Below are 16,030 nucleotides of genomic sequence, written 5' to 3'. Positions count from 1 at the left end.
TTCTGGGAAAATCACTCAATCTCCCCGTGCCTAACAAATGAAGTGCCCCGCTGTAATGCGACTAGTGCTCATGTAAAGCGCTCCGATACCTTCATCTTGATACCTTAAGGCACCCAGCAATAATCATTTTTTGGGCCACAGGTTTCACATTTTTTTTATTGTTATCTTCATGCACACTTTGTAAAAATGTAAAACTAGATAATTCCGGAGAAACGAATCTCCATCAGCTCTATAGCTCATAAACATTTGCTATTTCTCAAATGATAAATAATTCAATTGTATTGCTTCATTAACCTTCCTGCTTCCTCAAATTTGCTTGAAAAAGCACGATTTGTTCACTGTTTTTTCAAAAGAACCCCCAAACCTCTTGCTGGTTGTTCGGGCTCGCTGCGCTCACTCGCCGCAGGGCAGTACGACAATACTTTTACGCCTTACTACTTTCAAATGTCCCCAGCCGCCACTGCCATAGTCCACAAGTCCTTAAAGAGTTCAAGTGCAGAGTCTGCTTTGTCAAACGCCATGTCCATGAGGGAAGCCTGAACATCACCTGAAAAGCCAGATGCTCTCAGCCAGGCGTGGCGTCTAAGTGCCCCAGTCGTCGAAACCATTCTGCTCAGCGAGTCGGTCGTATCCAGACCACACCAGACGGTGAACTTCGCTGCATTTCTCCTCTCCTTGACCACTTGGGAGAGAACGGCCTCCTCTGGATCTGTGGCAACCCTTGCGCAACCATGCCCCACATAGTGTGGGAGTAACGACCCAATAAGAATGCAGTGTTCACCGACCGTAAGACTGGTGCAAGAAAACATCTTCTTCCCCAAGCTATCAACCATCTTTGATTCCCTGTCCAGGGGTGCGGCAAGGAATGCCCCATGGGATGTAGAGGCTTGGACCACCTAACCACAGGCAGGTCAGGCCAGGAGTGGATTGGCTCTACCGGTGCATTTCCTGTGGTTGGAAGGAAGTAGTATAGTAGAGGACCGGAGAGGGAACCACAAACAGATTATGGAAATTAGGTGCTTTGAAATATTAGATGCCGATTGGTTCTTGGCATATTTAAATAAGGGCCATAGGCAAGAAACTGATCCACATCGGGATTGATCAGACCATCTACGGGGGGGGACTATGCAGTTGAGCTGAATACGGCTAAGAGCGGTGAGCAAATGGCCCTGCCAAGTAGCATTGAGGAACAGCAGAATTTATTTTGGGATTTGTCAGAATACGGTATTCAAAGGTTAATATATTTTTTCATTAGACTGACACGTAGCAGGATGGATTGGACCGGCTACGGTGGAATCGTTTAGAAAAGTTGAACGCGACGAACAGAGGTGAGCTAATGGCCCTGCTAAGTAGGGTTATCTGACAGCATTTTTTACTGGGCTACCTTGGGGTAGGATTAATCCGATATCAAGGGAACACTGTATGCTTTATCAGTTTGTTTGGAGAAGTAAATGAATTAAGGTAATGTCAGATACTGGGAGTGGATAGTGCTTGCTTTTTGCTAAGGGTTATACTAAGATAAGATTGACAGATTAGGCAAAATAGCAGGCTTGGAGGTTCTAGTAATGTTGGAGATTTATAGTGTTTGGAAACCTTGCCAGAATTAAAATTTCACTAGAGGTATTTAGTGATTTGGATGGGGTAACGTGTACTGTGGAACACTTCTAGCAAAGGATAACACTTTTCTTTAAATATATGTATTTCACATAGAACTGATTAGTCATGAATGGGAGGGACAAAGAATAGCGAGGATTATCCGAAGAAAGAATTGATATGAAATAATTAATTGAGGTATGTTTTGAATCGTTATATTTATATTTAGAATTAATGAAGGTGGACTTGGGTTGAACAGAAAATGATTTTTTAACATGGCTCAAAGGGGACTTATCAGAGGTTCCTGAACAGGCACAGGATAATTGAGCAGGAGAGTGTCTTTTATGATAAATTTAGTGTTTTGGAATGTATTTAATTTGATGAATTATCTTTTATAATTGAGGGGAACTATGTAGATTGTATATAGGCAGGCTTCCTTTTGTGTTACAGTGGTTGATTGTCTAATAATAGACTTGTAAATGTTGAGTTATAGTTCACAATGGAACTGGAATTATGCAGATAGTATACAAGAATGCCAATTCTGAAATGCAGATTATATTTTTCTTTTTTTCAGCCATGGTGACGTCCAAGAGTGGATGAAAAGCATAGGATGAGGCTGATTAAATTGATGAAATTGGAATTAATTGGATTAAATTATATGTTTGCATATGAGACACAGAATTTTTTTAACTAAGAAATAAAAAACAGAACTTGTACAATAAGGAAGTTTACCTGTAGACTGAATTATTAGTGAAGTCAATAATTGATTGAAAACACCAAAGAATGACATTCCACTCCTTTCCATGAACCAATGTTTGTCGAAGGATTGTGGCTTAGCTGTGGTGGACCACAGGGAAGTTGAGCGTGAATTGAATATTGATAAAAAAAATAGCAAATATTGTTTTATTTTTCAAAATTTAACAATATATGAACATATATAAACAATTAGGCATTCCTACTTACATCTGGTATGTTAGTTGTATCCACAGTTAAATTGTAAACTTCAGTCATCTGTGTATCGACGTATACACACGTATCACTTCACATGCAATCATCATATCACATTACTGAGACCCTTGTTATAATAGTTCTTCTGGGTCTTGCGGTCCAGAGTCTTATCCATTTTTTCGGGCACCCCCTGCGTACATATACAGTCTTTTCAGCTATCATGGCCATATCCATGTCTTTGCACCACTCTGTGAGTGTGGGGGCGACCGTTGCACCACAGTGTCTAGCGATATTCTTTTTTGGCAACATCATTCCTAGGGTTGGTGGTGTTAAGGTCTGTGGGTTCCCATACGTTTAAAAGGCAGCGTTTGGGTTCAGGTGGAACTGGGCTGCCACTGAATTGCGTAATTTTTGTCATTACCAATTTCCAATACCCCAGAATATTGATACATTTTGATTAATTTGCGACACTCACCAGTGCACACAAGTGTGAAGACCTCACTGCCTTCTCTGGAGAGTTCATACGGCTCGTAAAATTCCTTTACCCGAGTTGGGATCGCTTCGGATCCCAGAAAAGCTGGGAGGCTCAGAGTCGGCCCGGGCAATGATTCCATAGAAACGTTCTTAGAGCGTCGATGCTTCTTCATCGTGTCAGCTGATGAACGAGGAGAGGTTGAAGCCCGCTTCGACTTCATGTGCTTCCTATGCTTCTTCCCAGAGTTTCTTGATGACCTGGAATGGGAGGAAGATGACTTGAGGCTCTTGGAGCAGTTCAGAGACAACCGAGGTGTCGCCTGCCGAGCCACTAATATCTTTAGGAACCGTTCCCTCAAAGCCTTCGGTGCAATGGCACGGAAGTCAGAGTACGATTTGTAGTCGTGGTCATGCGAGATGTGGGTCCTAACAGATATGGCACGATGACAATAGCCACACGGTTTAAAACCTCTTTGCCTCGAAGACATCATCTTGACACACCAGGAGGAAAATTCCTTAAAATATTTCTTTGACAAAACGTTGACAGACGGGTCATTCTTTCTCTGGAACAGCGCTAACTGGCGCAAAAAGAACGGACGTCAGCGCGCCGAGGTGGCACCTATACAGGTGACACATACGTCACTTCAAGAGCGGGTGGAAGCATGCAGAGAGGATCGCCAACACCTACCGGTGTGCAAGGGTACCGCACGCGCAAACATTTACTGGAGCAGTCTGACACCTGCAGAATTAAAAAGGAAGGAATCTGCGGCTAGATGTCTCAATCAGATATATGTATATACACATTACATTTTAATAACATTAAATTGCGACCTCAAAGTGCGTTTTTGGTATTGAAGAATGCAGAAAGACAACAGCTGAACTTAAACAATTCCAGGCCCAGATATTTTAAGTCGAGCCTAAGAGCAGCACCCATGCAATGTTCGCTCTGCGAAGCATGCTGTATTGGAGTATGCTGTTGAAGGCCTGCCCAATCTCCGCTCATATTTCTCATTGGCTTATGCCATTGCCCTCCGTAAATGCTGGCTTCTGATTCATACATAGGCTGGTTCGTCCCTCTTTAGTATAGACTTGTCTTCACTTGAATCCTCCCACGAGGACTGGCCCTTTTACTTCGGTTGTTACACGGTCCGCTTTATAAGTTGGTGAGCACTATTTTCTTTAATGCTCTTCTCATATTCCACCAGCAGCATCGGAGCACCCGCCCGCTTTGTTTTAACAAGCATTAGAAATGCAATAGGTCTCGCAGCATTAGAGTTAGTGCTTTTAGAATTGTTTATGGGTTTTTTTGTAAATCTTTAGCATGAGGTTGAGGGTGAGTGAGGGTGAGGGGTTGAGGGTGAGTGAGGGTGAGACTGAGGGGTTGAGGGTGAGGGTGAGTGAGGGTGAGTGAGGGGTTGAGAGTGAGGGGTTGAGGGTGAGTGAGGGTGAGGGGTTGAGGGTGAGTGAGGATGAGTGAGAGTGAGGGTGAGTGAGGGGTTGAGGAATTGTTTATGGGTTTTTTTTGTAAATCTTTAGCATTTTTGTTTCCTGTAGCCAATGCTAAAGAATTTCAAAAAAAAAAGCCATAAACATTTCTAAAAGCTCCAACTCAAATGCTCCGAGACCTATTGCACTGTGTGAGGGTGAGGGGTTGAGGGTGAGTGAGGGTGAGGGTGAGTGAGGGTGAGTGAGGGGTTGAGGGTGAGTGAGGGTGAGTGAGGGGTTGAGGGTGAGTGAGGGTGAGTGAGGGGTTGAGGGTGAGTGAGGGGTTGAGGGTGAGTGAGGGGTTGAGGGTGAGTGAGGGTGAGGGGTTGAGGGTGAGTGAGGATGAGTGAGAGTGAGGGGTTGAGGGTGAGGGGTTGAGGGTGAGTGAGGGTGAGGTTGCGGAAAATGGCAAGCATTACAAAGAAGGCCCCAAGGGCTACTGTACATGGGTTAGATAGCCAGGACACTGGCCCAAATCATTGGAAGGCAGACAGCGTAATTAAATAAAAGAGTATATGATGAATAAAAGGCTACAAGTGTGGCCAGTGGGAGGATTTATCTATGGAGAAATATAAAAAAAAAAAAATTAGAATGCAACATTCAAAAGTTAGCAGCCACAGAAGCATGAGGACAGAGTAGGCATAAGGTATATTGATGTGGGACAGGAAAGTAGCTGCTTACCCGGAGGATAGTGGGCACAGCTGGTTCTTCATGAAAAGAGAAGCATAATGCTGAACACAGTTCTACGTGATATGCGGCATCGAAAGGGTGTCCAATGCAAATAAGCTTTGGTGCCAAAATTTGAAAAAAGACATGGCAATAAATAAAAAAATAAAAAATAAATAAACAAAACGAAAACACAACCACAAAAGAAGTGGCCAATAGTCATAGTAGCTAAAGCGGTTTATTAATGGAGTTATGACTACAAACGATTAGACAACAGTCTTGGCTTTGGAATTAGAATGGTTGCTACTGGCTTATGTTGTGCCCCAAAACAATCTAAAAGTCCCATGGGGATTTCCCAATGCCAGGGGAGCAATCCTACTTCCGCCTACGCTTTCTTAGACTGTTGCGACTGGGGAGGCACTTCTAAGGAAAGATTGAGGAACTTATCACGGTAAAAATGTAGTACCTTGAACCACAACAAAAGTGTGCCAAGCAACGCTAATGAGCTTGAGTAACTTTGCAAAGGCGGCTGCAAGGGCAAGTTCTGGCGAACTCTTCGGGTAGATAAGCAGCTTGTACACTTGAATCCCGGAAGTGAAGACTTCCACTATGTGACTAATTATATTATATGGATTTTGTGTGGGGCCCCGAACTTGTATTTGCATAATGTAACTCAAAACAACTCTTTTCATGAGTGAACTGCTCTGCTGAACAGTGACAGTGCTATTTACACAAACGGTGTCATCAAGGAGAAGAGAAATAGGGCCAATGAAAACTTTATTTCAGTGGTCAAAAAATAATGGCTTCATCATGCAAAAACTGGCAGTAGAAATATTCGAGCTTAAAATACCTTTTAAAATATGTTGACAATCTAGGCATTGGATTAGGCAACATTTTGGTGCCGCTCAGTGGGCTACTGGGTGTGGAAACATTCAGCTGATGGCTGTGTGGTGTTTTCCAGATTATGGAAATAAAGAGACTGAAAAGAAGGCAGTCAGTAAATGCACCCAGACTACTCCACCCTCCTGCTCACAGCTCATTGTACAAGTAGCCCGCTGGGCCACCTTTACAAAGCAACTGAAGATAGGGGTGGGTGACCACAGAAACAAAAAAAACAAAACATCAGAGCATATAAATTGCCGGTTGGGGAAGCGCTGCCTCTGGATCAATGGGTTCGACTGCACGCACCTGTGCACAAGACAAGAAAGAAAGGAAAGGAGAAAGGGCCGGAGAGGGGGGTTAAGGTGGTTAATGTATGACAGGTATGGTGGAGCACGGTCACGCTGGATAGCTTCAGAAATGGGCGGACTATGCCCGCAGGTCAGTGCAGTGCCCCCTGAGCCAAATCATAGATGGGGCAAAGTGAAAACGTCCTCAGCACACTGAAGAAAAACACTAATCATCAACATTTATCTTGTGCTAATTAATGTTCGGCAACCTGTTCTGAAAGAAGTCACTGGTGTAGGCTGAAGACTGTCCTAGGTTGTTGGTATAACTGTACCTAGAGAACACATATAAAAGAAAGCATGTCCAAATGTAAAAACTGGTAGCCCGTTCCGGGGAGTTACCAGCTGGGCGAGACGGCAAGCCATCTAAACGAGACGCACTGGAGTGAGTTAAGTTGCTTTAAGGCTGCATTCAAGTCTCTGAAGGGCTTGTGCAGCGGTGGATCGAAACCTGAAAGCATGCCCAGCGGCGCGAGGAGAAGCACAAGGGGGAGAGAGCAGCGCAGAGGGGCGGGGGAGAAGGACATGAGAGAGAGACGCATACCTGTGTGAGACAGCAACAGGGAGTTCCTTCAAGGTAGGCTGGTGATGGTGGCGGGGGGGGGGGGGGCAAAAACGTGTTAGGGTATATAGAGTGGGTGCATACAGAGGGACACACAGATATGCCAGGGGAACAGAGACAGGCCGGAGGATAGACATAAAAGAGGCATAAGCGGGACAAACGTGGGACGGAAATCAAGACGGGGAAAGAAACATGTAAAAGGAAAGAGGTCAACAGAACCACGGGGTTAAAAACAAGCCTTTCACCGTAACACGGCGGGCAGGGGAGGGGGCGGAGAGGGGAGAGGTGCGACACGGCAGGAAGACGGAAGGAAGAGAGGGGAGGGGGAGGAGAAATGCGACACGGCGGGAGGGGGCGGAGAAATGCGAGACGGCGGGAAGGGGGCAGACATGGCGGGGAGGGGGCGGAGCGGGGGAGAGGGTGTGTGTGTGTTGTTAGGAGACGGACGTGCACGCGCACGCGCTTTTAAGGTCAATGCGCATAAGCTCAATGCGCATGCGCATTGACCTTAAAAGTCACGGGCACTGCAAGGAATCGCCACGATTCCTTGCAGTGTGGATAAAGAGTGGATAACTCGCAATAGTCTCGCTTGCTCGATGCGCATGCGCATCGACAGGCGAGACCTAAAAAGGGATATATTTTTTTTTTATTACAGCGCAGTAAGCTTTAAAGCCGCTGCGCTTATTTAAATACTTAATATACGGCGTGGTCCGCTTTCACTTTAGCAAGCAGCGTGTAAAAAAAAGGGGCTTGGCCACCATTAAACGCTCGCAAATGCGCAACCTATTGCATTGAAAATGATTGTTTTAATGGGATTGAAGTAGGGCATCAAGTCCAAGCACCAGTTGATATCCCTCCAGTGGGAAGCTGACCATGACTCGTTCCAAAGGCGAGAAGAATGAAGGAATCTTTTTAAAGGCTGGTAAATTGACAATCAAAAGCTGGCTGAATATAAACCAAAAAGGATTGTATCAATAATATAATCAAAGAGCCCTGGAAATCGCCAGGTTTTAGTAGGCCATCGTGTAGCTTCTAAAACCCACATGCTGTTCATTGTAGCATTAAAAATAACACGTCAGTGGTGACTAAACATGGAACTGTTTTCCTTCTCATGACTCATGTTGCAGTGGCTCATTGTTCTTGTTGACTTGCGTCAAAGAATAATGTTGCACTAGGAGTATCACAAAGTAACAAATATAGCAATGGTATATGTAGCATCAACAAATAGGTCGCCCATGGAAGCGAATTGTTAGCGTGTCTTGGGACACAATGTACAATTTATTGGTGCAGAACAGGAGAATACTTCCAATTAAGTGCAACCACAGAGCCTTTGAATAATGTTTTGTATAAGTATCAAATGCCAGCAAAGGCATACAAATACGATATGCACCGATGATAGCTCAATTCACAAATACCTATAAATGAGGTCTAACTAAAAATCATTAACAACTTACGTGCGTCGGATGGCCCCCGGCCGTCTGACATGGTAGGCGTGTGCAGAAGACAGCCGGGGGCCGTCCGAACCACGCACACGTCAATTTTTTCAGCACCGCGGGGGAAATCCGGCTGCAGCAAAGCCGACTTTGGGGATCGCTAGTGCCGGGCTCGAGGAGTAGCGCCCACTGTCGAGTCCCGGGGAGAGTAGGACGCGTGGCTGGGACGGCTTTGGCGCTACTCGACACCCCAGCCGACGGGGTCAGAGGAGGCCCACGAACTTGCCGACAGAGGACGGGCTATGGAAGCAAGCGGCAGATACGCTCTACCAGACTGTGATCTGCATTGTTGGGACACGATCGGCCTTGCTTCACGGTGAGAACAGACAGGGGAGAGCAGAGTGAGAGGGGGATCTGTCAGAGCGGAGATATCCCAGAAGCGCTGCAAATCACTGAGTAAGCAGCCCTGAGGTTTGCGAAGGTCATCGTAGCGGGGGAGAGACCCTTAGGGCCCTGAAGTGCGGCGCGCTCCTTCACAATTTTACAGGGGTTCCGAGGAAAAGGGGCGGGGCGGCCTGCCATCGGGCGGGGACACCTTTGGAATCAGGCCTGTGGGGCCAATGCGGATTCTGGCTGGAAAATTGAAGGAGGCAGCTATTTTGCAGGACTCAGGCCGGACTCATGCGCCCAGAGTTGGCGGTGGCACGTCGAGAGGCATTAACTCACTATTGTCGGGGCAATTGGCGGTTGGCTGTGTCTGGCCATGCTTCATGATTTGGGGGAGGGAATGGGGGGGCCAGGTGCGGAAAAGGGACTTTTCAGCTTAATCCCTGTGAATTACGCACGGAGCAAGTTCTGCTTGGACTCCCTTTGCAGACGAGTGGCTGCTGGTGCTTTGCGGGCCCCTGGCGGTGGGCACACTGCTTGTGAGCGTCTCACCTGGGGTTCGCTGATACCGGTTGGGTACCCTGCTCCCTGTACGAAAGGAGAACCAACCCGTGGCACTCTGAACAGCGATTATATGTAACCACAGAGGGACTGGACCTACCTCCAGCACGGACCAACAGTCCACCATGGGTAAATCAAGGGCAAAGACCACCGGAGGCGGGTCGGCCAAGGAGGACAGTACGGCTGATCAATCGCAGCCGGGCCCAGAAGATCCAGTCCAACAGCAGCTGAAGTAAATCCTTGAAGCCATCGCGGACACTAAAGCCACCCTCCACCAGGACATCATCACAGTGAGACTATTACGAGATGAACATAAACTATCCGACAGAGTTAAGGATACGGAGACCAGTCTAGCAGCCGTGATGCCGGCCCAATATGCGACGGATCAACAGTTAAGTGCCCTCACGAACAAAGTGAGTGTTTTGGAATGTAGGGAAGAAGATGCAGAAGGATGCAATTGGAGAAACCAATTAAAGTGGTTGTGCGAGACATGGTGTGATCATCTTGAAAATTCGTTCAAATCGGTCGTTGTCCCAGAGGGCCTATCCACCTTCTATACGTTGGAACGGGCCCACAGAGTGCCTGTTAAGCAGCTGGCTCTGGGCCGACCTCCGAGACCAGTCGTGGCCCGCCTGCTCCACTTCCAGGACAGGGACTTACTGCTGTAGAGAGCAAGAACGGAGGGGCCCGTCATTGTGGATAATGACAAAGTTACCCTATTCCCTGACTATACCCTGGAGGTTCAATGGAGTCGAGCATCATACCTGGAGATTAATAAAGCTCTGAGAGATGAGGGTCTACAATATTCCCCGACGTTACCGACCGACCTGCGAATCAACCATGAAGACACTACTCACTATTTCGACTCCCCTGCAGAGGCATGGGACTGGCTGGAAGGTTACAAGGGCGGACTGACCAGCAATATTAACCGCGAGAGGCTGGGGACGACGGTCAAGACCCCCGGGTACGTCTGCATCGCAAATCTCGGAGGAGGGTCCAGAGGAAGCCTTCCTCGACACAGGATGTGAAGGAACGAGCTGCAGCATTACAGGAAGCGGCATCACTGTCGCAGAACCGGAGCCCACCTCCAACGGACGATGAAGCTGGGTCTTCTAAGGAGTCGGTGTTAGAAATGGGATTTTCTGGTTGGCTAAGGCTTGCGCCAAAGCCAGGCAGAAACCACCATTCTAAGTCAGGGCAAGGAAGCCACCCGCCAAGATAACTCCTGCTCACCCTCTTGGTAGCTTGGCACGAGCAGTCAGGCTTGTCTCGGAGGCGATGTTTGCAGCATTTGCGCATGTACCCACAAGCAACAACATCCCAGCCCCCCCACAAAAGGAACTACACACAAGGTATATGAAAAAATAGCCTTTGTATTACCATACACATGAGATAGTAAACATACACTTTACAATGTGCGATAGGCACGGGCAGAATTTACAAGGGATTATGTACATGGGACAGGGCCTCCTGGACCACTGTCAGGAATAAGCACTTTTAGAACTAGCTTTTGGTAGAATTAGCACTTTGTAGAAGTAACACTTTTAGAACATAGAACATATAATAACTGGCGGCAGATACGGACCGTACCTTCCGTTCTGGTTGCGCGGGATAATGTGAGTGATCTCCTCAGTAGGCCTGAGCGGGCGACCGGCGTGCTACAAACGTTTGACTGAGGCGACCAAGGTGTGTGGCTCAGAGGAGGAAGGGGGCAGGGTGCGGGCGGCCCAGCAACGCAGACGGGGCTCAGAGGAGAGCGGCGCGGCTCGAGGCATGAGGGTGGCCAGGCACGAGCTGCCGAGGTGCAGGATGCAGGCGGCCCAGGCAGAGCAGAGCACGTCTTCACAAGGAGCAGTGCAGCTCTAGGCGGGGCGGCCAGGCACTAGCTGCAGAGGGGAGTGAGCGAGGCACACTTCAGGCGAGGCCCCAGCGGCCCAAGGAGATCAGACAAGTCCCAGCAATTTGTCAGGGAAGTTACAATAGAGTTCACTGGTCCTGGGACTCTGGTCAGGGGGCAAGCTCAGTATCAATCCCTTGGAGATAGTTTTAAGCACCAAATAGCAAATTTAGCACTCAACCAGTAACCACTAGTAAAAGGTAAGTACCACCTACGCAACCCTAATCACCTTAGGAAAATATTACGTAGAGAACCATGAACTCACTAGCATAACTATACTAGGAAACACAACCACCTAAGCATAAAAATACATTTAGGGGTATAGGTCAGGAGCTTTACACATGATGCATAGAACCACATTCAGAGGTGTAGGTAAGACACATAATGCATAACACATTCAGCGGTGTCAGAACACAGAGTGCGCAAAACATACTACACACAATACATTTCCTAACACCCAAAGCATCAGCGCATGAATCACAATAGCATATAAACCACATTTCGCGCAGAAATCACATTTAGCACATAACTCTCATCAAGGTCCAAGTTGCGCCACTGCGCCAAAACCTAAACGTAGCAGCTGCCCACTACTTGCTGGGCAGCTGGGGACAGAACAGAGCCTAAACGCTGCAGCTGGCACTAAGTGCTGCGCAGCTGTGGAAGGCCAAGGTAGGGATGAAGGAGTGCAGCTCACTCCCACGTCCAAGCAAGTCCCCTAGAAAGAAAAACCTAAACGGTGCAGCTGCCCACTAATTGCTGGGCAGCTGAGGACAAAACTGCCACAGGTGCTCTCTAGGCCCTTTAGAACACGTTGCGCTAAAGTAGGAGCCCTCTATGCTCTGGAACACTACATGTGCCCTCTGACTCCTCAAACACAAGGACTGCGCAAAACTGAGCCATCTGGCTCTAGCAGTACGGTGTCCCCAGGATTGGAGCCCTCTAGCTATCCAAGTAATGGTGGGGCCTGGAACTGCCCCCTTATCGTTGGAGCCACAGGGCTCAGCACAGGCACCTCTGGGCCTATCAACTAAACATGCCCCACCCCCCCCCCCCAAGCCATCACAAGGACTCTTTAAAACTAATATGGCCCATCGTTGGAGCCTTCACAGCTCTACAGATAACTAAGGCCCTCATTGGTGGAGAGCCAGGGCTCCCGAAATGACCATGCCCACAACTGGACAACCACAGGCCCCTCTAGCCCAGGAAACAATTCTCACCATGTTGAAGCGGCCCACTGAGCACACGGGCCGCTCTGACTCCATCTCTCCCCCCCCCGGCACCACTACCACGGAGAGCCCCACACTTACCGGGCTCTCCAGGCGCAGGGAGCAGTCTCCGCTCGGCGGGGCAGCAGCATCGCGCTGCCGTTTCCTTTCTTCGTTCGCTGTGGGGGTAGCCTCGCGCCCCCTCTGTCTCTGCTCACCCCAGCTGAGGACACAAGGCGGGGCTCTCTCTTCCACATGAGAGCGCCGCTAGCTTCAGGAACAAACCTCTTTTCGGCCCTTTGAGGATGCGGGGTGGGCTCCCGACCTCCTCCATCGAACCCTTCCTCTCCTGCCGGGGCGTGCGCAGGACTTCCTCTATGGAACCGGAAGTCCTGCCCGCCGCCAGGCAAAGGGGCCGCCTGACTTCCTGTTTGCGGCCCGGCCGTGGCGGTGACTTTGTCGGGGACAATAACGAGGGGTGGGCACCCTCGAAGGACAAAATAATATCAGAAACAGGGTGGGCAACCGTTGAATCTATAGTACTATTATAAAGAGAGAACTTGCACCTTTGGGCAAGGTAATCTCGGGAACCACAGCGCCAATCTACACACCCAGGACATCTTAGAAAACCTCAGGGCAAGCAGAAGGACATAGGCTACATAAAAATAAAAATAAAACGTTGTTTAAAATATTAATAATTTAAAAAAAGTAGTTCCTTGCAACTAGCGCCGGCCGCGACGTCTGCGTGAGGGGAGGAGCGGCGATCACCAGAACCAGGAAGAGCAGACGACATGAGCGACGTCTGCGTGAGGGGAGGAGCGGCGTTCACCAGAACCAGGAAGAGCGGAGGACAACAGCGCCGGTAGGAGCTGCGGAGCGGCGAGAACCGGAGGAGCAGTGGCAGCGCAGGGAGGAACGGCGGGAAGCGGAGGAGCAGTGAGAGGTACGTGGCTGGAGATGTTGCTGGGGCGGGAGGGAGTCGGCGGGTGCACCGCGCGGGTTGCATCGGATGTTGCTGGAGTCCGGGCGGGAGGCGGGGCGGGAGGGAGTCGGCGGGTGCACCGCTCGACAACATGCTGCCCCAGCCACCTTCTGCCCCGGGGTAAAAATGCAGCCCCGAGTCCCCTTCTGCCCCAGGCAACGCTGGGGCGGGCTGCTAGTAACTAAATAAATGGGGTGGCACCCGTCAATAAAAATAATTAAAGCATCGGAGTGACGCAGGGTGAGCACCTGCAATTGGGGCAAATTCGGGGGAATCCCTACACCGGGGATTCCCTCAGGGAAAAGGGCAGCTCAGCGCTGCCAGGCTAAAATAAAGCGCTCCCAGAGGCGTTGGGGGCACCACAAACAGCCAAAGTAGCAGAAGAAGTCCTGGGGCCAAGAAGATGGAGCACAGCAGCTCCCAACAAAGAAAAGTCCTCCAGATCTCCCAGGAAAGGTAGTAGGGTCCTCCAGCAATCCAGGGCCCACGGAGGCAAGCCTTCCACTGGGCCCTAGCAGCAGCACGCCCCTGGTAGATTCTAGTCAGGAAAAAAAACAAGAACATTGAACATGAGGTCACAGCCTCATTTTATACTGAAAATTCCTTTGCTCTAGGGTGTGAGCAAAACCAGACGCAGCTGGTTTGGGAGCATTCTGATGGGCTCAGCCCCTCTCACTATTCACTGGCCAGGCTAGGGTCATTAGACGCACCACAGGGGGCGGAGCCAGCATTGTGTGGGGAAAGCCCAGCCCTATTCAGGTCCCAGGTGCAGCCCCTCCCTGCCATCAACATGCAGATCTCCCCATTCACCACCGGGGCAGACCCACCCAGACTCAAGCAGCCTGGCACACCAGCCAGCTCCAGCCAATCACAAGCCAGCACATTCACTGCACAGACAGGCCAACTTCTATAAGTGGCAATTCCACACTAGACACATGAACGCCGCACACATCATTGCTCAGCATTCAATCTCACGAGTTCGCACATACCAACCTCAACCTTGCACTCCCCACGCATCAGGAATTACCATGGACACACACATTCCCCATGCATTCCTATGGGAGGGCAGGCCAATCTCACACACGCACTCAGAGGGCGCACGCACTTTACACTGCGCCACAGTGTTAAAGTGCGCAAAGACCAGACATCATTATAGTTATTTCAGAGTTCAAATGCAAAAAGTTCAGGGGTGAACCTGCCAGAAGGGCCAAGTCCAACAGTCGGCAGTCAATGACTCGGACACATCACATAGTAGCAGTGTGAAGCTGCCCGTGGTAACGCTTCAAAGTGTGGATGACAGTGTGTGATAGTATTGATAGATCATGGCAGCTATGTAGTCCTGAGAATATTGAGGCTCTTACTGGTTATGAGGTCCTGGAGCTAGCTTTGGTTGAACACCGCTGGTGCACTGCAAGCTAGGCATATATCCCTAGTCAGCTGTGCTCACTTTTACCTCTGAACTAGTCGGAGGTTTCTTTGTAGTTTAACAGTTTGGATGTGAGCTCGTTCGATAGTAACTGTACTTGGGAGGGGGTGTTGGGGTTGTTTTGCGGGGACCTCGGAGTGGCACAACTAGAAGTTCATCTGTGTACTGGGCACAGGTGCCGTAATGGGATCGTTGATGGAATTGAAATTCATCTCTCGGAATGTCAGGGGCATGCATACCATGGAGCGCCGCCATAAGGTACACGATTATTTTGTGCACAGGGGGATCCAAATTGCCTTCCTTCAAGAAACACATATCACGGGTCATGAGGGGCTCGCCCTGCAGCACAGATGAGTGGCCAGGTCTACCACACAGCGTATTCTGCCTTTGCGAGTGGGGTATTGGTGTGGATTCAGGCAGGGGTCCCTTTCCAACTGGAACGCCAACTCACAGATCCAAAGGGAAGGTATGTGATGGTGTAGGGCAGGTTCAATGGCAGGGATGTTGAGCTGGGTAGTGTGTATGCACCTAATATGGACTAACCGACGTACTTCACTCGGTTGTCTGGGAAATTAGGACCCTATCTGACTGGCACTGTAATGATGGGTGGGGACTTTAATTCCGTCACTGATGTTCTTTTGGATAGAACACACTAGCCTCTCCCTACTGCCCCTATCCATAAGATCTCTAAAGCCATGAGGGATCGGCAGACTCGCTGGGGGCTGGTGGATACATGGTGGGCCCAACACCCTGCTGACCACAACTATTCCTTCTTTTCATCGCTGCAAGAACTCCATGTTAGACTGGATGCTATACTATGTTCCCCAGAATTGCACGCTGCAGTCAAACACAGCAAGTACCTCACCAGGACATTATCAGATCATAACCCACTGCTGTTACGGGTGCATTGGTCCCAGGCGCGCCCCGCAATCCCCAGTTAGTGCCTAAACCCAGAGCTCTTAGAGGATCCAGTCTTTCGAGAGGCGGTGGGGACGGGGAACACCCAGTATTTCATTGACAACACGGGAACGGTGTCTTCGACCGCTGTGGAATGGGATGCTTTTAAAGTAGTGGTGAGGGGTCTCTGCATTGCCAATGTGGTGGGGGTGCGAAAAACACTACTGCAAGACAGACACTGCGGACCAGCGCTTACGAGGACAATAACGTGACAGACCTGAGCAGCCT

The 16,030-nt window shown here is 49.2% G+C and overlaps 1 protein-coding gene across 1 annotated transcript in view; it reads right to left on the bottom strand.

The window, feature by feature from the left end:
* Positions 1–16,030, bottom strand: part of MTURN (maturin, neural progenitor differentiation regulator homolog) — a 122,724-nt gene that overhangs the window by 63,743 nt on the left and 42,951 nt on the right. The gene's annotated exons all lie outside the window — the stretch shown is intronic.

This window comes from Lissotriton vulgaris, chromosome 10 (genome assembly GCF_964263255.1).
Source record: "Lissotriton vulgaris chromosome 10, aLisVul1.2, whole genome shotgun sequence".
In the NCBI taxonomy this organism is placed as follows: domain Eukaryota; kingdom Metazoa; phylum Chordata; class Amphibia; order Caudata; family Salamandridae; genus Lissotriton; species Lissotriton vulgaris.
This window is presented reverse-complemented; position numbering and strand designations above follow the sequence as displayed.